Below are 25,793 nucleotides of genomic sequence, written 5' to 3' on the forward strand. Positions count from 1 at the left end.
ACGGCCATTTTGCTCTCCCCATGAATGCTTTGCCGGCTCTCCGCTCTTGCAAATTACTTGTCCAAGACCCACTTGTTGTTTCCAGAAATATAGCATAAGTATAGGTCTGCCCTCACATCCCACTCAGCAACTCAGCAACACTACCTGGACCAACCCCCGGCAGCCATCTCACCGCAGGGGCCCAGAATGAACAGTTCATGTCATTTCACCCCCCCCCCCCCCCCCCCCCGTTGGCTTTTATTTTCGCCAAACGCTTTTGCAGCAGCAGTAGGTATTTCAGTGTAAAAATAGTCCTTCCTTCCTGTGCGGGATCCAGCTGTGCCAAGCCTTACACGGGGTGACGGACATGACGGTATACGAGCAGCTGCTGGAAAAGATGGCAGGCATCCTGGGGCAGCCCCAGGAAGTCTCATCGATTGGGGGCCGCGTGATACTAGAGATGTATGTCAGCGCTCTGGTAATCAGTGGGTGAGAATAGACATAAAACTGAATAAATGTTTGCGGGCGAGCCAGCCCGTCTCATGTCCAAGGTTGGGTTTTAAAGTTGTGATTTGTATAAATTTTATTACTCCCTCCGCTTATGTCCGTGTTCAAGTTCCAACTTCTCGGTGGACATAAGCGGAGGGAGTAGAAAGTGCAGGGAGCCCGGTAGCCGAACCCCAGTATTCCAGTACCCAGACAATCACAAGGGGAAGATAAGACAAGAGGAGCCTCAGGTAGTGAAGCTTTAAGAACAGGTGACGGCTGACTGAGTTACTGCGCAGTCCTAGCACTTGACGCAAGGATTGTCACTCCCCCATCCGCTGGCCCAGGACGCGTGGTTGCACTGTCGGTGTATGTCTCATCTATAAGGTTGCACTGTCAGTGTATGTCTCATCTATAAGGTTGCACTGTCGGTGTATGTCTCATCTATAAGGTTGCACTGTCGGTGTATGTCTCATCTATAAGGTTGCACTGTCGGTGTATGTCTCATCTATAAGGTTGCACTGTCGGTGTATGTCTCATCTATAAGGTTGCACTGTCGGTGTATGTCTCATCTATAAGGTTGCACTGTCGGTGTATGTCTCATCTATAAGGTTGCACTGTCGGTGTATGTCTCATCTATAAGGTTGCACTGTCGGTGTATGTCTCATCTATAAGGTTGCACTGTCGTTGTATGTCTCATCTATAAGGTTGCACTGTCAGTGTATGTCTCATCTATAAGGTTGCACTGTCGGTGTATGTCTCATCTATAAGGTTGCACTGTCGGTGTATGTCTCATCTATAAGGTTGCACTGTCGGTGTATGTCTCACCTATATGTCTCACCATCTCATCAGACTCTGGTCTGGTGGATGGTGATATGGATTCCATCTGGTTATACTGCATTTTGAATAATGTGAGTGCTTGCTTCAGAGTTTTATCAATAAAACCTTACTTGGTGTTACACCCCTTTTCTTGGGGTAAATAAGCACGTTACTGGGAGGGAGACTTTTCTAGTCCCCCTTTTTTTCATATTTTTGCACATAGCACAAAAGCACTATTTTTGCATGTTTTTTTGCACTTTTTTGCATGTAAGCACAGTGTCACTTTAAATTACGAACAGTGCACTTTATTGATATTTTTCTCCATCCCCCATATACGTGTAACATCACGTAACGTCTGACCACTACAAGAGGAGGAGAATATTAAGGGGAAAAAAACTACCTTAAAGATATCTCTTACAAGCCAATATTTCCAATTGTTTCTGGCACGCATACTTGGTTGTCATACAAGGATACTTGGAACAGTTTGGATTTTGAACACTGAAGGCGCAGCCGATTTACCATCAAAAATATTTAATACTGGTCTTAGTAGAAATTGGACTTATTTGAAATCTGGCTGCTGCCACTGTATATATTTGGAGTGTTTTTATGTTTAATTTAATTCAGCCACGAGCTTAGTGGTTACTGATCACATTTGAGTTCTTTAGAATATAAGGTTAGCGCTAATTGCACTTTATACGCAAAATAAATAAATATATATATATATATATATAATATGTTGTTGTTTTTTTTATTATTTTTGCCAATTATGTTAATTAACACTTTCTCCTCAAAACACCAGAATTAATGTAAGAAAGATGGATGAGGGGGAAAGGGGAAGGGGGGGAGGACACGACGTTTAGGAGACAGATGGTCACATCCTCACCTCAGGAATGTCAGTGGGAATTTCCCACTGTTATGTGGCCACTGTCTGATCCGGGTCTGGGACTCAGGGTCGACAACAAAAAGGTTGACACACCTTAGGTCGACGCCAATTGGTCGACACACCTTATGTCGACATGGACAAAAGGTCGACAGGAACAAGGTCAACATGGAAAAAGGTCGACATGAGTTTTTTATGTTTTTTTTGGTGTCGTTTTCTTCGTAGAGTGACTGGGAACCCCAATTAGTGCACCGCGTCCCTTCGCTCGCCATGCTTCGGGCATGGTGCCTTCGCTCCGCTTCGCTCGCCACAGATTACCGTTCTAATCGTAGTCCACGTGGATCGTTAAGTATGAAAAGATTCCAAAAAAGAAAAAAAAACATAAAAAACTCATGTCGACCTTTTTCCATGTCGACCTTTTGTCCATGTCGACCTAAGGTGTATCGACCTTGAGTCCGGATACCTCTGATCCTGAGGAACTCCGTCAGCGGTCAGCCACAGAACACTTCAAGTACTGTGTGTGAGTTGGCGGGCCGCGGGCGGGAGGACAGGACAGCACAGGGCGGCCAGGAGCACAGCACAGGGCGGCCAGGAACCCTGTGTGTGGGTTGGCGGGCCGCGGGCGGGAGGACAGGACAGCACAGGGCGGCCAGGAGCACAGCACAGGGCGGCCAGGAACACAGCACAGGGCGGCCAGGAACACAGCACAGGGCGGCCAGGAACACAGCACAGGGCAGCCAGGAACACAGCACAGGGCGGACAGGAGGGAGCGCGGTGTGACGACAGCACGTCACATCGCAAGCCGGCCATTGCTGGATGGGGCTGTGTCTCAGCAGCGCGACCGTCCATTTGGGATTCTCCTCCATCCTTCTAACTACTCACAGTGCCATCTTCTCGCCCCATCCAGCTTCCTACTCACTGTACCAAGTCCTCACCATCTTTCTTCTTACTCATTGTGCCGTCTCCTTCTTCTCATACTCACTGTGCTGCCTACTCCTCAATTCTGTCCTGATTCCTACTTACCATGCCGCCTCCTTCTGCCCCTGTCCACCCTTCTACTCACTGTGCCACCTCCTTGTACCGCTATTCTTCTTCCTACTCACTATGCTGCATTCTCCACCCACCCTCCTTCCTACTCGCGTGACGCTTCCTCCTCCTCCACCCCTGTCTGACTTCCTCCTCCTCTTCCTGTCTTTCTCCTTGTCCTGCTTCCTACTCACTGTGCCACCTCTTCCTTCATCCTGTCCTTCTTCCTACTCACTGAGCCACCTTCTCCTCCTTCCCTGCTTCCTACTCAATGTGCCACATCTTCCTCCCCCCTGGCCTGATTCTTACTCACTGTACAATCTCCCCCTCCTTGTCCTGATTCCTACTCACTGTGCCACCTCTTCCTCACCACTGTCCTGCTTCCTACTCACTGTGCCACCTTTTCCTCCCACCTGCCCTGCTTTCTTCTCACTGTGCCGCCTCTTCCTCCATCCTGTCCTTCTTCCTACTCATTGAGCCACCTTCTCCTCCTTCCCTGCTTCCTACTCAATGTGCCACATCTTCCTCCCCCCTGGCCTGATTCTTACTCCTCCTTGTCCTGTTTCCTACTCACTGTGCCACCTCTTCCTCTCCACTGTCCTGCTTCCTACTCACTGTGCCACCTTTTCCTCCCACCTGCCCTGCTTTCTTCTCACTGTGCCGCCTCTTCCTCCATCCTGTTCTTCTTCCTGCTCACTGTGCCACCTCTTTCTCATCCCGTTCTGCTTCCTACTCACTGTACCACCTCCTCCTCCTTGTGTGCTTCCTACTCACTGTACCACCTCTTCCTCCCACTGTCATGATTCCTACTCAATGTTCTGCTTCTTATTCACTGTGCTGCCTCTTCCTCCACCCTGATCTTCTTCCTACTCACTGTGGCACCTCCTCCTCCCCACTGTCCTGCTTCCTACTCACTGTGGCACCTTCTCCTCCCCACTGTCCTGCTTCCTACTCACTGTGGCACCTTCTCCTCCCCACTCTTCTGCTTCCTACTCACTGTGGCACCTTCTCCTCCCCACTGTCCTGCTTCCTACTCACTGTGCCACCTCCTCCAGCTGTCCTGCTTCCTACTCAATGTACTGCTTCTTATTTACTGTGCTGCCTCTTCCTCCACCCTGCTCTTCTTCCTACTCACTGTGCCATCTCCTTGTACCGCTATTCTTCTTCCTACTCACTATGCTGCATTCTCCACCCACCCTCCTTCCTTCCTACTCGCGTGACGCTTCCTCCTCCTCCACCCCTGTCTGACTTCCTCCTCCTCTTCCTGTCCTTCTCCTTGTCCTGTTTCCTACTCACTGTGCCACCTCTTCCTCCATCCTGTCCTTCTTCCTACTCACTGAGCCACCTTCTCCTCCTTCCCTGCTTCCTACTCAATGTGCCACATCTTCCTCCCCCCTGGCCTGATTCTTACTCACTGTACAATCTCCCCCTCCTTGTCCTGATTCCTACTCACTGTGCCACCTCTTCCTCTCCACTGTCCTGCTTCCTACTCACTGTGCCACCTTTTCCTCCCACCTGCCCTGCTTTCTTCTCACTGTGCCGCCTCTTCCTCCATCCTGTCTTTCTTCCTACTCACTGTGCCACCTCTTCCTCCATCCTGTCCTTCTTCCTACTCACTGAGCCACCTTCTCCTCCTTCCCTGCTTCCTACTCAATGTGCCACATCTTCCTCCCCCCTGGCCTGATTCTTACTCCTCCTTGTCCTGTTTCCTACTCACTGTGCCACCTCTTCCTCTCCACTGTCCTGCTTCCTACTCACTGTGCCACCTTTTCCTCCCACCTGCCCTGCTTTCTTCTCACTGTGCCGCCTCTTCCTCCACCCTGTTCTTCTTCCTGCTCACTGTGCCACCTCTTTCTCATCCCGTTCTGCTTCCTACTCACTGTACCACCTCCTCCTCCTTGTGTGCTTCCTACTCACTGTACCACCTCTTCCTCCCACTGTCCTGCTTCCTACTCAATGTTCTGCTTCTTATTCACTGTGCTGCCTCTTCCTCCACCCTGCTCTTCTTCCTACTCACTGTGGCACCTCCTCCTCCCCACTGTCCTGCTTGCTACTCACTGTGGCACCTTCTCCTCCCCACTGTTCTGCTTGCTACTCACTGTGGCACCTTCTCCTCCCCACTGTTCTGCTTCCTACTCACTGTGGCACCTTCTCCTGCCCACTGTCCTGCTTGCTACTCACTGTGGCACCTTCTCCTCCCCACTGTCCTGCTTGCTACTCACTGTGGCACCTTCTCCTCCCCACTGTTCTGCTTCCTACTCACTGCGGCACCTTCTCCTCCCCACTGTCCTGCTTCCTACTCACTGTGGCACCTTCTCCTTCCCACTGTCCTGCTTCCTACTCACTGTGGCACCTTCTCCTCCCCACTGTCCTGCTTCCTACTCACTGTGGCACCTCCTCCTCCAGCTGTCCTGCTTCCTACTTAATGTTCTGCTTCTTATTTACTGTGCTGCCTCTTCCTCCACCCTGCTCTTCTTCCTACTCACTGTGGCACCTCCTCCTCCCCACTGTCCTGCTTCCTACTCACTGTGCCACCTCGTCCTTGTCCTGCTTCCTACTCACTGTGCCACCTCCTCCTCCTTCCTACTCACTGTGCCACCTCCTCCTCCTGCTTTCTACTCACTGTGCCACCTCTTCCTCCATCCTGTCCTACTCACAAACGACACCATCGGACACTGAGCAAATGTTTGCTGAGACAGATCTATAGTGCCAGTCCTGTCCCAGCATAACAAATGACATAAATATGGCAATAGCAGCATGTGCCGTGATAAACTGCTGTATATTACAAAGGCATACAGAGATCTTTTTTATTTTTAAATAGGCCACTGAGTCATAGCAACAATGGGGGAGATTTATTTATTCATTATATGATTACTATAGTGTTATGAAATGATTATAGTATATGATTCATTAAACGATCATATGATTTAATCATTCAGTTGAAGTGTGGGGGAGAATCAGTCAGCTATGAGTATCGGCACCAGAACACAACACAGATTACTGCACGTACCCATAGAGGCTTTCCCTCTGTAATTACCAGTCAGATGCCCGCTGCACATTGCATAGGGATCTCGCACTTACGGGGACATTTACTAAGCAGTGATAAGAGTGGAAAAGTGAGCCAGTGGAGAAGTCGCCCATGGCAACCAATCAGCACTGAAGTAACATCTATAATTTGCATACTATAAAATGATACAGAGCAGCTGATTGGTTGATGGGGCAACTTCTCCACTGGCTCACCGAGATTTCAGCTTTAAATTTTCCCCCCTCACACGTCATTGAGCTCCTGTCAGGTATAATCCCTTAGCCCTGCCACTGATTGGCCCACCTCGGTTACATGGCCGCATCGGTACCGGACTTTGATGGTTTAAACCATCAATGGATTCCTGCCATTGATGGAAGGTATAGATGGTGCCATAAAGGATGAATCGTAGCCAAGTATGACTAACAGATCCTGAAAGAGATATTGCAACACCACTGAGTAAAATCTACAATAAATTAAATATTACACATAAATTAAGCCAGGGAAATTTATTGAAGACTATAGTCAGCAAGTTCTAAAGGTTTGGAAACAATCTTTGCTCAAAAGAGTCCTTTCTTCAACTGTCGTCATCCTCTTCAGTGCCAACAACCAGTTGGACTGAGACGCATCTACAGCAGGTACATCAAAATGCTAAGGCTGAGTCCCACTAGTCCTCAGTGTGGCAGGAGTTCTGGAGGGTTTGTGCGAAGAATCCATTCGCACAGGCGATCGCAAGGTGAGAGGGCATTTATGGGTGTCAACTGACCATTTTCTGGGAGTGCTAGGGAAAACGCAGGCGTGTCCAAGCGTTTGCAGGGCGGGTGTCTAACGTCAATTCCGGGACCGGACAGACTGAAGTGATCACAACGGCTGAGTAAGTCCTGTGCAACTCAGAATCTGCACAAAGTTTTTTTGTACCGCTCGGCTACACATGCGATCACACACTTGCTAAAGCAAAAATACACTCCCCTATAGGCGGCGACTATCTGATTGCAGCAGTGCAAAAAAACTGCTAGCGAGCGGTCAGATCTGAATTAGGCCCTTTATATAAATTAGATATAACGTGTCAATTTTGTCAAAGGAAATCCACTGCCAAACTTGGATGGTGCATAAATGATTCTCTAGCAGTGAGTACTCAGAGTACATTCGGACTGAAAAAAAATAAAAATTAACCATCCTTTAATTACTTGTTTTTTTAACAGACTAGAAACTCGTCAGGCTGAGAAAGTATAAAAAGTAAACACACTACAGTTTCCCTTCCTGTAGGTGGCGCCAACAGTGCTGCTTTGCTGATGGTCGGCATGACCTATAAAGTAACTTTGCGTCTGGCCTAACCGATCCGCTCTGCATCCTAATATCTAAAATGCCACTTACTGTTAAGTGCGCGTCGAGAAGTGCTCTGATTCATCAGTAATAGAGGGAAAGGCTTTGTAATGCAATGGATTAATCTAAAATGTCATGCGTTTTGTAATACATAACCTGCTTCTCTTATATTCAAGAGGGTATAATGTAAATACTGACACGCATACTTTTTTTTTTCAAATTAGCTGCCAACTCTGCTGAAATGCCGACACTCCTTGACACCACCTTGCTCGCCGGCATGCTGGTCCTTGTGGTTCAGCCACAGATCTACAACATAAACGGCTCACTCCATCCCCGCCAATCTCACTTCTTACATGACATCTGCTGAATAGATTGCAAGCTCCTGGACACATTCCTGTTGGTGCATACGTCTAATTAGCCGTGGCCACCTGTATTCATGGCTCTGTTCCATCTCACCATCCAAGAACACCTGTAGCTCGGTGTAAGTAAAATATATGGACTACAGGTCTAAAGTATCATTGCACATAGGTACCAACATTCTTTGGGACACTTGGTTGCGGCTACAGGTCCAGGCAAACTTGGCCTAACCATCACACATCCCCCGTCTTGCCTGTTTATGGGAATTTATATTAATGCAACGTAAATACTCCTTAATATTGAATATTAACCTATAAAGCCAACACTACAGGAATCGATGGGGGAGGGGGGTGGGGGGGGGGGGGGGGCATTGCATCAAATATAGAGAATAAGCATCATTTTGCTGTAGTATTGAAAACCAGGGAGACACCGCTTTATATCCTTCACTGGAAATATGGGTCGAACTCTGCATTTTAGAATGCAGGATGATAAACGAGAACCAGCCGTCTCTTCTCAACTGATTAAGTACAGTCTAAATTCCCCAGCCCTAAATTTCCTACTTCCTCCCAGCCTCCCAGTAGATGCTGCTTCCCATGCAGGGTGTGTAGTAATTAATACAAAGACATCTCTCCCTCTCTCTCTCTCTCATACAGATCCACACGCACAGTCTGACATCACTCAGTACAAAGGGTGGAGTGAGACCACATTGAATTCAGTTCTGTCTGTAGGGGAAGGGAATTTCTTTGCAGACACAGGCAGCAGCGGCAGCAGTGGGATCCATCGGCTGAGTCACTTGCTGAGACCGACATCGAGCCCAGCACACATACAGTATACGCAGGCTTATATCTACCACCGCCTCTACAAGGAGAGAGGACTTGGTTCTGGTCCCTCTGAGATACCACCACACCACTTTCATCTGCCTGGCAAAGAGGATACGGTAAGAATGACTGACTTCTGCTTCTCGGATGGGGGTTAGATGATGTTGGCACTGCGCAGGGAAGATGAACCAGAGGTTGGCATGTGTTGGGAGTGGCTGTATGTACTTTTTGTGCTTGGGCACTGAGGTATAGCAATAGAGGGTGGTGGGCATGTTCCCAGCCTTTGCATTCATCCTTCTAGAGCGAAATGTTATATCTGATATATATATATATATATATATATATATATATAAAACCTAAACATCTGGCTGTAGCGTGTCTGCGCCCGTCAGTAAGGAAGGACCAATCCCTCCAGCACAACTTTAACGATGGAGCCCCATCACCTCGCATGTGGATGCAGTTAGTCAACTTTTTGCTTGGAGGACACCTCCAAGCCCCTAGTTAAATAGTTGCCGACTCCCGGAAATTTGGGCCAGTCCCTCGCCCCTGTGGTGCCTGAGCGGCCAGGAGGAAATAAGATTGTGGAGGAAATGAGTATGTGAAATTGGAAAAGGGGGGGGGGGGTAAACTTGTGGGATCTGGTCACCTTTTCCGGAGATGTGAGAACTTTCTGTGGGAATCTAGAAGGTCAGGGGCTGGCAGCGATGACAGGCTGGTGGCCATGTGGGAAGAGATTGGCAATGACCGGCAGGATTAGCCATTCCACTGATATTATGGGGCTTTCGGTTTTCAGTTAACCCCTTTCTTACCAATGGTAATGTTATATCGCTGACATCTGGCACTGTGGAGAGTTTACTCTGCGGCGGTAAATGCACAGCTATTGGGGACCACCCCTCCCTTGTCTTGATACGCCCTCAGCAATGGGGATAGACAGTCTGGTCTAGCAGTGCAAAGTCATTTTTGGGAGCACAGGGCGTGGGACAGGGAGAGATGTTGCGGGGCAGGGCTGACAAGAGGACTTCCGAGCTGGGTTCCTGTGTCAGAGAGTAAGCGCGCTGCACAGTGGACTCCCCAGTCTGTTATCCCACCCTGCCTCCTGTATCTGGTAGTGCCAGGCTCGTATCCCAGGGGATGCAACACAGCTCTTTCTGCACAACACAGCAACACAAACATACATATAAAAGGCAGTGCACCCGGGGCCGAAGCAGAGGCGAAATGATGCCGGTTTGTGTAGCTTAGATTGTGGGCATGCGCAGTGCAGATACGCGCAATCTGGGCGCAGGCATACGCGTTAGTGCTGCCTTGTACGTATCTGGCCCTTGCACCTACGTATATCTGTAGATGCAGAACAAGCGCAGGAAGATAAGGGGTGTGCAAGTGCAGACCGAGTACAGGAAGGGCGTGTTGGGTGTATATGGGGCTCATGCAGACCGGCAGTAACCCGCACTGTAAGGAGACAGATATTTTGCACCCGGCGCAGACACTGCCGTTACCTAGCTGGACACCCCCTGAGATGTTTGCGTCTCTGCCTATGGGCGGAAATACGCTGTAGAAAGGCTCTACGGGTAACATATTTGTGTATAAGGCTCTGCCATGCTGGGATTTGTAGTGATTTACAGTAACAGGCATTAGAGATTTGCATAATGGATTCTGAAAGCAGGAAGTGTCAGGGTGCTGAGAATTTGGTCACGTGTGGGAAGACATGTAACAAGTGGGGGCATTTATTTAAGAAACCGTGTCTAAACGGGTTACTGATATTATTGGCATTTCCTGTCTTGTGGTTATACAGTAACAGCAGCAGAGCCTATGCAGCCCTGAGGACTAGAATGTGTACAGCCGGGCATTACTAACGCACTGGCACGCCTGTACCCAGCCAGGACACGCTCTCACTCTGCAACTTCTACCACACTTTATTATTATTCCCATTATAATTATTACTGTTATTATTATTACTCTTACTACTTATATTATTATTATTATTATTATTACCACTACTAATACTATTATTATTATTATCATTATTACTCTTACTACTTATATTATTATTATTATTATTATTATTACTACTAATACTATTATTATTATTATTATTATTATTATTATTATTATTACTACTACTAATAATATTATTATTATTATTATTATTACTACTAATACTATTATTATTATTATTATTATTACTACTAATACTATTATTATTATTATTATTATTATTATTATTACTACTACTAATACTATTATTATTATTATTATCAATCTTACTACTTATATTATTATTATTATTATTATTATTACTACTAATACTATTATTATTATTATTACTACTATTATTATTATTATTATTATTACTCTAACTACTTATATTATTATTATTAGTCCTATTTATTATTATTATTATTATTATTATTATTACTACTAATGCTATTATTATTACTATTATTATTACTACTACTATTATTATTACTACTATTATTATTATTATTACTACTACTACTACTACTACTACGATTATTATTATTTTACTACTACTACTACTATTATTATTATTATTATTATTATAAATAATTATTATTACTATTATTATCATCAGTGGCCTAGGCCTTCCTAGTACAAGGTACCATGCCAGGACTGATATTTCAGGTGACATCTGACCATTAGGAGGGCAGGTTTCCATATATGCACACAAGGGGCTTATTGCGAGTCGCACACAGCAGCAGCAGCAGCCTCGCCTATTGGCAGTCGCCCATCTGTGACTTTATGAAAATACCACTGCAAACTCCCCCTATGTGTACACCCATGTGGCCAAAAGTGCAAACACTGAGATGCCCACTTTTAACGTCTGTGACATTGTAATAGCGATGGGTGCGTCCTTATATGCCACCATCGCTCGCACCATGGAAACCTGTACCAGCACCATGACAGGTGCAGTGTCTCCATCTGACCACGACCTCCTATGCGGCTGTGCGCCTGGGAACGCAGCTGTTCGCACTCGCCCCCATAACACACTCATTGAATGGACCATTTGTGCGTGCACTGCTAGCCACCTCCCAGTCCCTGCCCATCACTTTCTATCCTGATCGCCATACCACCTTCTTGCACATTTGCAAATAATTTCCCACCCACGTGACATCGGTATTGCGTTCGGACTGTGTGCGCCTCTGAATCAGGCATCTTGTCAGTGACATACTAAAGGAAACTGCTGCCTTTCTACACCTGAAATGTCTGATGACCAAGAACAAGACATTGTGGGGACCAAGAACAAGACCTTGTAGGGACTGAGAACAAGACCTTGTAGGGACCAAGAACTAGACCTTGTAGTGACCGAGAACCACATAGGGACCAAGAATAAGTCCTTATACTAACCTGGAACAAGACCTTGTAGTGACCGGGAACAAAACCTTGTAGTGGCTGAGAACAAGACCTTGTAGTGACCGAGAAACACATAGTGACCGAGAATAAGTCCTTATACTGACCGGGAACAAGACCTTGTAGTAACTGAGAACCATATAGGGGCCGAGAAGTCCTTATATTGACCGAGAACAAGACCTTGTAGTGATCAAGAACAAACTTTATAGTTACCAAGAACAAGACCTTGTAGTAGCCTAGAAAAATACCTTGCACTGACCGAGAACAAGACATTGTAGTGACCAAGAACAAGACCTTGTAGTGACCGAGAACAAACCTTATAGATACCGAGAATACAACCTTATAGTGACCGAGAACAAGTCCTTGTACAGACTGAGAACAAGACCTTGTAGTGACCGAGAACCATATAGGGAAAGAGAAGTCCTTATACTGACCGAGAACAAGACCATGTAGTGATCGAGAACAAACCTTATAGTGATCAAGAACAAGACCTTGTAGTAGCCTAGAACAATACCTTGTACTGTCCGAGAACAAGACATTGTAGTGACCAAGAACAAGACCTTATACTGACCGAGGACAAACCTTATAGATACAGAGAACACGACCTGATAGTGACCGAGAACAAGTTCTTGTACAGACTGAGAACAAGACCTTGTAGTGACCGAGAACAAGACCTTGTACAGACTGAGAACAAGACCTTGTAGTGACCGAGAATAAGACCTTGTACAGACTGAGAACAAGATCTTGTAGTGACCGAGAACAAGACCTTGTACAGACTGAGAACAAGACCTTGTAGTGACTGAGAACAAGACCTTGTAGTAAGGTATATCAAGTAAGGGCTGCCAAGGCATGCAAACTATTTGTGAATGTTGGAAGAACAGCTGCTTCACATATCTGTAGTTGCAAGTGTCTCTCTCACATTGGATCAATATATTTATCTACATTCCCTTCCATGGGCAGATTCAAGGCTTCCTACCCTGCTTGAGAACTGTGCCTCATATAATGCCCCCAGATGTTACATTTGCATCTTTAGGCCACTCCCACTGCTTCATCCACACGCAGCGAAGGCCCCACCCACTGCAGGCAGTTGAGAGTAAAGTTGTCCACCAATAGGTCAACTATCGATGATTTTTACTCATTGGGGAAACCATCAGCAAACGGATATACACTATAGCTGTGCATGTGCAATACTAAAAAGTGATTGGATTTTGCCAATGGTCGTCCTCCAGTGATGATAGAATTATTTAACATCTGGAGGAAACCATTGATGGTTGCTAACCATCGATGTTTGTTGGCTATTCCCAGAGAAGCGTCCTTTGGAGCTCAGTAAATTATAAAGAGCAGTGCTATTAAACCTGACCCTTAAGCAATGTTAGTAAATCACCAAAGTCCTTGAAATCTTATAAGTTACAATTAAATCATAAATTATTTTAATGATGCACAGGTATTCACTTCTTTTTATGCCATTTTTATTCCTTTTCTTTACTACATTTTTAATTTATGCTGCCAGAATTAATTTGTCTCACTTGTCCCTGCTGCATACGACCCCACAAGTAATTAAATAGCCCATGGGGACTGACGGTGTTCCCAGCTGAGCCCGTGCCAGCACCGAGAGGGTTAAAGCCAGGCATTGATACTGAATGAATGAACAAAAACAGCCTTCTTCAGTGTAACATTAGCAAGCCAGGCATGTAGAGATAATGCTGGTGTTCCTGCTCCCTCCCCGGGCCGGCAGGAAGTGGGGCTGATTGTCAGGCGGAGAGGCAGCGGGGGAATTTGGGACCTCAGCTGAATATCACAGGAAGGAAACAACAAGTAGGGGTGTCTACACGGCTACCAGCTGAGCTGAGGGTGCTGTGCCTTTAAGACCCCTATGTTTCCTTCCTGAAGTCTAAACTGCATGGTAAATGCACTTCTTGCAATTTGTACTTATTCTGCAGACTTTAGAAATAAATAATTTATTGATAATAATAATAATAATAATAATAATTAATAAATGTTATGCAGGTATGTCACATGCATACAAGTATTCAGCATGTGAAATGACAGTGCTCTATGTTCCACTGAGTGTAACCTGTAAAGTGGCCCTGGAAAACATTTCCAATTGTCCACGGACCCCCCCCCCCCCCCCCCCAACTGTCCTGATCTTAGTGGAAACATCCAGATTTGTGAAACCCAAACAGGATTGAGGCGTCCAGGGACTTATGGTTGGGCGAGCTAGGGCAGGTTTGGGGTGAATTTTGCGCGGATCGGGGGTTGTCCGAGCTGTGTCCAAGAAATGTCTTTTCCTCTTAACCAATCTGGCCGCATTGCTGCTCCATACCTGTCCACGGTCCCAATATTCACGGACCAGTTTCAGATCTTGGGACATTGCCTCATACAAAGTGGGCATGGTTTGTATGGATCAGGTATGTTTTGGGCTATTTGGCTGTGTTGGTTATTGTCTTCCGATGTTTTCACAAATTCTCACATCAAACATGTTAAAGGTGTCTCCACCATCACTAAATATACTAATAAAGGGACCCGTCCTGACCTCTCCACCCCTTTCCTCTTCGTCTGCCACCCCTCCATGATCGACTCAGTGCAATCTGTCCCTCCCAGTACGTCTTGTTCCGCGCTCCCATAGCTCCCGCCTTCCTGGTGGCCGGCCCTGTCCTCCACTCCTGCAACGCTAGGTCTGCGCATGCATGTCGGAGACGGAACAGAGCTTACACAATTATTATATAGATGTATAAATATATACATAGCCAGATTAAGGGAAGTTGGGGGGGGAGGGGGGGGCTGTGGATACTGTACCCCGGACCCCCTCTGTCAGGGGACCCCCCCCCCCATCCAATCACTAGCTCAAACCTGTGCCTGCATGTCCTTTCCACACCCCAACAGTCTGCCTGTCATCAACTTTCTGCAGAGTAATATCCCAGCACAGATTGTCACTCTCTTGTGCACATTATGACTTCACCCCTGTTTCTCTTTTCACTGAATTACAAGAGGAACAACTTTTTTTTTTTTTTCAAAGTAAACCAAAAATAAATCTAAGTAATTCCTCTAAAATGCCTGCTTCCTATTTAGTGGTGCGGAACAAGCAGATTTAACTCTTGCTCTTCAAGATCAGTCTGTAAGGCAAATCCTCTCATTGTGTTACTGACTTCCTTCTGCTTCCATAGTGGGAATAGAATGATGGGGTGATGTGAGTGAGGCTGTGACAGTGGTGTGATGACAACACAGGTAATGTACGAGGGATACACAGGGGATAGCTGCTTCATTCTAGAGAGTTCATTGTACCCTTGCCCCAGAATGACAAACTGACAGGAATTAAGTACGCACTTCGTTTGGACCCAGACCAATCAGATTCTGGCTATCATTTTCCACAATATGCAGGATAAATGATAGCTTGAATCTGATTGTCTAAATAGTTGCTATGGGCAACGTTTCCACTTTTGCTTGTCAGAAGTTGTGATAAATCTATCCCATTGCCTTTTGTTTAAAGATTTCAATCATGTCACAAGTTTTGAGTTCCACTTTTTTTTTTTTAATCTCAGTTTCACTCTTTTATCTGAGTTTACCTGCAAATTAAACGCTGACTATTAATCATTTTTAGCGATGAACACTTGTTATACACCAGCAAATTATGGTTAGGAATATCATTAACGCTATGCATAAAAAGATTAACCAAATACTCATCCAAATCACAATCAGTGCACATTAAAATTCACACAGCAGAGCCCGCCAGCCAGTGTGCGGTGGTGTGACGCAGAGGGGGTGGGGCCACGATGGGGCAATTAGCTGAGAGTTGCATCTTCACAACCATTACACTAGGAAGTGGGATGGATGCAGACATCCCGGGAGACTAAGCAAGTGTGGGTTATGTTACGTCCATCTTAAAAACTTAAAAAAATAAAAATAAAATCAGCATAAGTTAATAACACAGTGCGTATAGAACACATGCTATACCCCAAAGATACCCAATGAGATTTCCAATTGGTTGCCATGGGTTATAGTACACTGGGGCAGATGTATTAACCTAGAGACGGCATAAGGAAGTGATAAACAAGTGATAAATGCAAGGTGGTAAACGCACCAGCCAATCAGCTCCTAACTGTCAATTTACATATTGGAGCTGATTGGCTGGTGCGTGTATTACCTTGCACTTATCACTGCTTTATCACTTCCTAATTCATTCTCCAGGATAATACATCTGCCCCACTATTGGAAGGAGGAAGGGAGAGGGAATAAACCCCCCCTTTATAGAACTATATTACAGTAAAGAAATAGAACATACATAACAAAACATACAGGTGTAAATAGATTTTATCTTATGTAAGCAGTTCATCATTTTAATGGCGAATATCTGTGTAACTGCACTGGCTTGCACTCGTACGTAAGAATATTAGCAGCAGCACAGAGTATTACAGCCTAGTCAAATTTTGAGTATCTACTGGAAGCAAGCTGGTGAGAGGGTCAAAGCCAGCCTGTAGCCCAGTGGTTCCCAGACACAGGGTATTGCGAGACACAAAGCTCCGGTGAGCCCTGCACAGGAAGATTGTGGTGATGAATGCATCTCTGTAGCCACCATACATCCTACTTGTGTACTGGTGTACTAGTATTATTACTGTGTGGCCTATGTGTTATCTTTTTATTCCTATTATCACCAATGTGACTGTTGGCTACTTGTTTGTACTAATGTTATTAACGAGTTACTGCGATAATTTGAGTATTGTTACTTTGTTGCTGGTGTTACTGTGTAGCTCTAATGTGTTCTTGAGTTAACAATGGTGCAAATTGTTGCACATTGGGGCAGATGAATTAACTTGGAGACGGAATAAGGAAGTGATAAACCAGTGATAAATGCAAGGTGATAAATGCACCAGCCAATCAGCTTCAATATGTAAATTAACAGTTAGGAGTTGATTGGCTGGTGCGTTTATCACCTTGCACATATCACTGGTTTATCACTTCCTTATGCCGTCTCCAGGTTAATACATCTGCTCCTATATTTGTAATTTCCCATTCTTTATCTTTATTTACCCCATTGTCTGGCCCCTCCCCACCCCTGTCCTTTTCTATTTGACTCAGCTCCAGGCACCGGGAAGCGGTTAAAATAACGCCGCTTGGGATCCTGACGATCAGAATGCCGATGCCAGAATCCCGCAAAGCGGTACAATGCCGGCGCCGGAATACCGGCAAGACAGGCTATTCTCCCTCTGTGGGTGTCCATGACATCCATAGAGGGAGAATATAACCTGCGGGGAGCCCGTGCTTGCCCTGCTGCCGACATACTACTAACCGAGATGCCGCTGTTGGTATACTGAGGGCCGGCATCCCAGTCAGCGGAAATTCATACTGAACCCCAGGCACCTTTCCGTTACAATTTATCTCCTGCGCATCCTTTAAACACATCAGGCCATCAGAAAGTACACAGCAGCACAGATTATTTCAGGAAACTCGTGTGCCGGTTAAGTTCTTCACTTCACTTTTTTGCCAGTAAAAGGGACAGATCTTTTCCATTTAAATTCTGTAATGTGCGAGTGTGACCCGGGTATACAGTAATACCAGCTTGGGGTGAGGGGACGGCCAGTATATTGTAATTGTACTTGTAATATTCTGACTGTTTATTGCAATCAGAGTGTGTGGCTTGCTGTGCATATTAAATGACCCGGAGTGCATATCAAAACTTCTGAGTACCTACGTTGTAGGGATGGCCATCAATCATCGATGGTTAGAACGATTGGTATCGATGGAAAATAGTTTTACCATTGATGCCTGTTCACCAATTGTGAACATGGGATACATAAGTCCAGGGGCAGCCAATGGCTGCAGCAGGCACATGTGCTATTGGTGATCATCGATGGTTTATGCCCAATGGCTTAAAACCAGTAACCCCTGATATTTATGCAGACTATGGCTGCCACTACGAAGTTGTTAGGAAAGGAACCCATGGCTTGAGTGCTGCCTTAGGGGAGTTTTAAGTTACCGCTATGACTACATCTACCATCATTGGGCCAGGCAAAATTGGGACAAAACAACCCCCACACAAACAGGGTGTCTCCAAGTTCGCAGTATGTAGCTTCAGAGAATGTATTGTGAATTTTCAAACGTTAGAGATAAAGGGGGTAATTCAGACCTGATCACAGCAGCAAATTTGTTAGCAATTGGTCAAAACCATGTGCAGTGCAGGTGGGGCAGATGTAACATGTGCAGAGAGAGTTAGATTTGGGTGGAGTGTGTTCAAACTGAAATCTAATTGCAGTGTAAAAATAAAGCAGCCAGTATTTACCCTGCACAGAAACAATATACCCCACCCAAATCTAACTCTCTCTGCACATGTTACATCTGCTACACCTGCAGTACACATGGGGGGTCATTCAGACCTGATCGCTCGCTAGCAATTCTTTGCAGCGCTGCAATCAGATAGTCGCCGCCTATAGGGGAGTGTATTTTTGCTTTGCAAGTGTGCGATCGCATGTGCAGCCGAGCGGTACAAAAAAGTTTTGTGCAGTCTCTGAGTAGCCCAGAACTTACTCAGCCGCTGCGATCAATTCAGCCTGTCCGGTCCAGGAATTGATGTCAGACACCCGCCCTGCAAACGCTTGGACACGCCTGCGTTTTTCCAACTACTCCCAGAAAACGGTCAGTTGCCACCCACAAACGCCCTCTTCCTGCCAATCTCCTTGCGATCGGCTGTGCGAATGGATCCTTCGTTAAATCCATCGCCCAGCAACGATCCGCTTTGTACCTGTACCACGCGACTGTGCACTGCGGTTCATACACATGCGCAGATCGGACCTGATCGCAGCGGAAAAAAACTAGCGTGCGATCAGGTCTGAATTACCCCCAATATGATAATCTTTGGAACAAATCTGAGCAGCTCAAACCACAGTGACAAATGCCTATGATGAAATAGGGTCCATCAACCCCTATAGCCCCCCCCTCCCCCCCCCCCCCCCCCCCCCCCCCGTTCCTCCCAAGAGAACTCCGGTCACATCTCTGTATTTCCATCACACATCCTGCAGAACCTGTGATTGTGCGCCGCCCGCTTGCAGTGCCGGGAAGCCGACGCGCGGAGCATTATGATATCATTGGCTTTAAATAAACTTGTTACTTTGCCTTCCAGTTGCCAGAGCTGCATTAAGGTACAACAACGTGCAGACAGATTGTATGTAGAATGAGAAAATGTATTGCAGAAAGGAGAATAAATATTCTGATGTGTGTGTGGGTGGTTAACAAGGTTTTCTCCCTGCAGATAACGCAGTAACGGCTGCACCTGTGAACTGCTTGTGTTGCTGTAGCCAGCAGGGATGGTTCATTACGAGCTCGCGTGTAGCAATCCGGCAACGCTGGTTATCTGTCTGGTGATGAAATGTATGGATCTGGTCTAGAGCATAACTAGATATTTGTGGAGAGAGATAAAGTTGCGTCCCATCTCCTCCAAAGGTCGGGTACACCTTGGAACGATACTGGCACGATCTGCTGTATCGGAATGACAAATTATGCATATCGTCTAATGAGTATGTACTATTGCGCGCTCCCAGATCGTTTGACCAATCAAACGATATCTTATGAGGCGCTGTGCATATTAATGAAGGACGGAATGCTCTCTCTATAAGCGGTGTTGGGAAGGAACGAGGTATCGTTCCGTTCATTAAATCGTGTAGTATGTATGGGCGATTGGAGTTGGTCTGGGGGAAAAAGAACCGCCCTGACCATCGCCCAAGTGTCCGTTGCTGATGTGTACCCAGCCTAACTGCCATGGTACGGGCTGTGTTCAAGAAATGACAGGAGCTGATTGGCTGGAGCATCATTTAACAATCGGAAGAAGTGATAACAAGAATATCACTTGTTGGTAAATCTGCCCCAAACTGTACCAACCAATCAGCTCCTTCAAACGCCGCCTGTAACATGGCAGTTAGGAGCTGATTGCTTGGTACTTTAACTCTCTCCATTTTATCTCTCTCCAAGACTTTGTACAGAGACTCCAAAGTACCGACCAATCGGATTCTAATTGTCATATTACAGGCGGTGTTTGAAAAATGACAGGAGCTGATTGGTTAGTACTTTATCTCTATTCACTTTCTCTGTCTGCAAGCTTTGATACATTTCCCCCTAGGACTGTTCGCCCGTTTACACTGCACACATTACTGAGTGTCCACACACATTCGCTTTCAGACTGTCCAGGAGGGCCGCCCATCCACCCAGGTAGACCACATTACCCCACACTTTAGGGTGCAATAGGGAATATGTGCATCACGGAAGCTGATGAGATGAGGCGTTACGGCTTGGAAATGAGAACCTGTGTTTGGAAGGAAGGAAGGTCAAATGTGGCAGGAGGAGAAGAGAGGCCATTTCCTCTATAAAACGTACCCGCGCTAGTCTTACTATACACAATCCAGAATCCAGCGCAGACTCTGCATTAACCCCTTCCCTGCTACACAGACCCGTCCGCCAGATTCAATATAAAATGTGTTATAATAACAGCGTAGTGTGGGATCTGTTACCCAATGTCCAGGGACTTCCAGAAGCCAGAAAAAAGAAAGAGGAAATAATCGTCGTTCGCTGGAATATTATCATGCATGCTGACACGATCACTGAGCGCCCTGTGCCAGTCACTGCGAGGAGCACTGCTAAGCAATTGAATAAGGAGAGGAATGGTAAGGGCAGAGCGGGGAAGAAGACGAGGGGGGGGAGACGAAGGGGGGGAAGGGGGTTATATATAAACGGAGTATATTATAGTCATGAGGCTCAAAATGCTCCAAGCCACTTGGGTGCTTATAATTTGCACAGGTGTGGTATATTAGGTCGATTAGACTTAGGTTGACAGTGTCTAGGTTGACCACTATTGGTCGACAGTAAGTAGGTTGACAGGTACTCTAGGTTGACATGTACTCGGTCGACTTGAGAAAAGGTCGACATGATTTTTTTTTCCCCACTTTTTTTGGTGTCGTTTTCTCTGTACAGTGACTGGGAATCCCAATTAGTGCACCGCGTCCCCTCGCTGCGCTCGGCACAGGTTACCGTTCCCAATTGTAGTCCACGTGGATCGTAAAGTATGAAAAAGTTCTAAAAATGAAAAACTCATGTCGACCCTTTGTCATGTTGACCTAGAACATGTCGACCTAGAGTCCCTTTTGACCTATAAACCATGTCGACCAATAGTGGTCGACCTAGACAGTGTCGACCTACCTACTGTCGACTTCACTATGCGGTAGGGATGGCCATCAGTGTGCCTACCATCAATGGTTACCATAGATGATGATGTGGCAGCTGACCATCGATGACTACATACTATGCTATGAATGTCCATCGATGGATTCACCAACTGATGTCATCCCTGTTGTTTCACTGTTTGGCCTGAGGGCCAATAAGTACCTGGAGGCGGGGCTTCATGTGTGTCAGGGGTCATGCCTGGCTGTGTGTACGGGCGACATGCTGACCGTCCCATATACTGACCGCAGGATCCGGCGACAATGACGTCACAACTGAGTGGGCAAATTCAACTGCCTGCCCACTTGTGATGCCTGGCCAGAAATATTATGCAGCCGATCGGGAAGTGTGTATGCTCACCCAGGTACATGAAGGGAGGGTAGCCACAGCAGCAAGCGTGCCGGACCGGCCAACCCTGAATAAGTAGCAAAAATGCAACTTCTTTATCAGATGTACTTGGCGAATGTATAATAAGGTCCTAAATGTGTCTCCAAAGGATGACCCAAAGAACAGAAATAGCCGCGTAGCCAAGGAACACTGTCCTTCCCTCTACTGTACATATTATATTTTACTGACATCCTTCTTATAACTCCCACTGCAGTTCTAAAGTAACATTATTTACTACACTATTAATGTGCAAATACCCAATAAAATATTTTGGGAAATAAAGGGTCTTATTGTTTTTCTACCCCTTAAATGGCGAGTTATTTCTACTCTCAAGAAACACAGGGCGGTTTATATAAAACACAATGACAGTACAATAATAAGCACTTTATACCTGCCAGTCCCGCAGGGTTAGTATTCTTTTGCCAGAGATATAATATTCGTCAGAACGATGCGGATGGGGCCAGACACAGACGTTTCACTCTAATTGAGTTCTGCACCCGAAAAAGTGGTTTTTGTAAATGTGCAATTTGCAGAATGGCTCAGGGAACACAGGAGGCCTGCTTCAGCAGGCAAAATGCCCACAACAGGGCGTAGCCAGAACTTGTGGGCCTAATAGCAACATGTTGAAGGGGCCGCTGTCCCATTGCTTCTAGGTAGACACCTCTCCTCAGCAGTTCACATTATGTCACATTGTAGGGCTGCCAATTCACATCATGCCATACAGTGTCACCAGTTCATATGATGCCACATTACAGTGTCCCCAAGTTAAATTATGCCACACTATAGTGCCTCCACTTCATATTATACCACATTACAGTGGTCCAAATCACATTATGTCACATGGAAGGGCTCCCAGTACACATTATGCAACACAGTACCCCGAATTCATATTATGACTTACAGTGTCCCCAGTTCATATTATGTGACAATATAATGCCCTCCAGTTAATTTTATACCACATTACAATGAGCAGGTCCAGGGGCATAACTAGATGTATTGCAGGCCCCAAGGCAAAAGTTTGTAAGGGCCCCTGGGGCAGATGTATTAAGCCTGGAGAAGTGATAAAGCAGTGATAAGTGCAAGGTGATAATGCACTAGACAATCAGCTCCTAACTGTCAATTTACATATTGGAGCTGATTGGCTGGTGCGTTATCACCTTGCACTTATCACTGGTTTATCACTTCTCCAGGCTTAATACATCTGCCCCCGTTTTTAACTCAATAGTGAAAAATTTATATAACACATGTAACTGTGACAGGGAAGGTGGCCCCTCTCAGCTCTGGGCCCCATAGCAGCTGCACTCCCTGCACCTATGGTAGCTACACCCTGTATATAACACATGTAACTGTGACAGGGAAGGTGGCCCCTCTCAGCTCTAGGCCCATAGCAGCTGCACTCCCTGCACCTGTGGTAGCTACATTCTGTATATAACACATGTAACTGTGACAGGGAAGGTGGCCCCTCTCAGCTCTGGACCCCATAGCAGCTGCACTCCCTGCACCTATGGTAGCTACACCCCTGTATATAACATATGTAACTGTGACAGGGAAGGTGGCCCCTCTCAGCTCTGGACCCCAAAGCAGCTGCACTCCCTGCACCTATGGTAGCTACACCCTGTATATAACACATGTAACTGTGACAGGGAAGGTGGCCTCTCTCAGCTCTGGCCCCATAGTAGCTGCACTCCCTGCACCTATGGGCGCTACACCCTTGTATATAACATATGTAACTGTGACAGGGAAAGTGGCCCCTCTCAGCTCTGGGCCCCATAGCAGCTGCACTGCCTGCACCTATGGTAACTACACCCTGTATATAACACATGTAACTGTGACAGGGAAGGTGGCCCCTCTCATCTATGGGCCCCATAGCAGCTGCACTCCCTGCACCTATGGTAGTTACACCCTTGTATATAACACGTGTAACTGTGACAGGGAAGGTGGCCCCTCTCAGCTCTGGGCCCCATAGAAGCTGCTCTCCCTGCACCTATGGTAGCTACGCCTTGTATATAACACATGTAATTGTGACAGGGAAGGTGGCCCCTCTCAGCTCTGGGCCCCATAGAAGCTGCTCTCCCTGCACCTATGGTAGCTACACCCTGTATATAACACATGTAACTGTGACAGGGAAGGTGGCCCCTCTCAGCTCTGGGCCCCATAGCAGCTGCACTCCCTGCACCTATGATAGCTACGCCCTTGGCTCACAATTTAGTAGCCACATGCAAAGGGCAAATATTCTGCAGAATTATAATAATTATTATTATTTTATTATTATTATTATTATTATTTTTTTTTTTACAAATTTGACTCATCTGTAGTCCAGATATGAATTCATTACTGGGCAGTCAGAGATGGAGTGCAGTACAGGTGGAATGGATGAGTGGGATGGGAGAAATTGCAGTACATTAGAGAAGGGCAGGCAGAAAGAGTGGAATGGCAATGTACATAATCTGATGAGTCTGGGGTGGGGAGAACCGGGGATACAGGGAGAGTGGTGGAATCCTTCCATCCCTGGACCACTTTAGTAGAGGCTTTGCACTGAGAGGCTTAGAGGCTCAGCCCAGCGGTGGTAAAACTCGTGTCAGCCCATCTGTTGGGAAGGCGTCAGCTGACGCACGTTGTGCAGATTTCTGCTTGACCTGAATACTGTGGGCTTGGCTGTTCTCTGGGGCTGCGGATGAGGGAGGGAAATGCCTTCAGATTGTCTGTAATATCTCCAGCATCCGATGTGGACAGCTGCGATGACGTAGGAAACACACATGGCGCTGCCTGGAACCTGACAGGACTGCAGCTTACTGGACAGGAAATGCCACCCATCTAATTCAGGAGTGAGGTGGTGGTGGGTTGTGGGGAATGGTGAATATAAATGATTACCCTATATGTATGCTACGTCTTCTCACATTATCTGTCACGCTACGGTGCTGGCAGCAGTCAGTGTGTATGTGTGGTCCTGGGCCGTACGGACTATCCCACGTCTGTCAGGTACACGATATACCAAAACCACCATCCCTAGTAATCGTCCAATCAAAATCAGCTACAGATGGAAGACAACACTAACTACGTGTATCACATGACCATACAGAAAAGACATGCACATGTATGTACTGCATATAAACATATATATGCCATCTACAGGCATCCTATATAATAAAAGACTAACGCTGCTCCTCACCTCTGTGGGGGGGATTCAAGAGTTTTGCGCGCCCTCAGCCACTAGATGGTGCCTGAGAGACCAATTCAAGTGTTGTTCTGTTCGAGCACACAGCCCCAGACATTACGGTTATGCTGTTCCGTCATTTTGTCAGGCTGGTAACTGGTGTGGAAATGTAAGCTTTGGAAGCTGCATGCAATTGCAGGTAGCATACACTGACGGAGGAGAGGCTGTCGATATATAGCTTATTGGAGGTGGGGAGACTGCAGATATATAGTATACTGGAGGCGGGCTGGAATGGAGGCTGCAGGTATATAGTGTACGAGTAGAGGAGAGACTGCAGGTATATAGTGTACTGGAGGAGGGGAGACTGCAGGTATATAGTGTACTGAAGGCGGGCTGAAAGGGAGGCTGCAGGTATATAGTATACTGGAGGCAGGCTGTAGTGGAGGCTGCAGTTATATAGTGTACGAGTAGAGGGGAGACTGCAGGTAAATAGTATACGGGAGGAGGGGAGACTGCAGGTATATAGTGTACCGGAGGCAGGCTGTAGTGGAGGCTGCAGTTATATAGTGTACGAGTAGAGGGGAGACTGCAGGTAAATAGTATACGGGAGGAGGAGAGACTGCAGGTATATAGTGTACTGGAGGCAGGCTGTAGAGGAGGCTGCAGTTATACAGTGTAGTTGAGGAGGGGAGGCTGCAGACATAGTCTACCGGAAGAATGGTGGCCGCAGGTAATGTATATATGGGGTCATTCCGACTCAATCGCTCACTGCAGTTTGTCGCAGCGCGGCGATTGGGGCGGAACTGCGCATGCACCGGCGCCACAGTGTGCCGGCGCATGGCAGCCGTCGTTGCCTAGCGATCGCCTCTGAGGCAGAGGCGGTCGCTGGACCGTTGGGGGGGGGGGGGGGCGGGCCGCGGCGGCTGCGTGACGTCACACGTAGCCGATGCGGGCCGGGGAGCGACGAGTAGCTCCCAG

The 25,793-nt window shown here is 46.6% G+C and overlaps 1 protein-coding gene across 1 annotated transcript in view; it reads left to right on the plus strand.

Annotated features, from left to right (window-relative positions):
* Positions 1 to 8,531: 8,531 nt before the first annotated feature.
* Positions 8,532 to 25,793, plus strand: part of PEA15 (proliferation and apoptosis adaptor protein 15) — a 123,284-nt gene continuing 106,022 nt past the window's right edge. Inside the window, exon 1 of the mRNA XM_063946972.1 lies at positions 8,532 to 8,829. The gene's annotated coding sequence lies outside the window, so the exon portion shown is untranslated. The remainder of the gene's footprint in view (positions 8,830 to 25,793) is intronic.

The sequence above is a fragment of the Pseudophryne corroboree genome, chromosome 12 (genome assembly GCF_028390025.1).
Source record: "Pseudophryne corroboree isolate aPseCor3 chromosome 12, aPseCor3.hap2, whole genome shotgun sequence".
Classification (NCBI taxonomy): Eukaryota; Metazoa; Chordata; class Amphibia; order Anura; family Myobatrachidae; genus Pseudophryne; species Pseudophryne corroboree.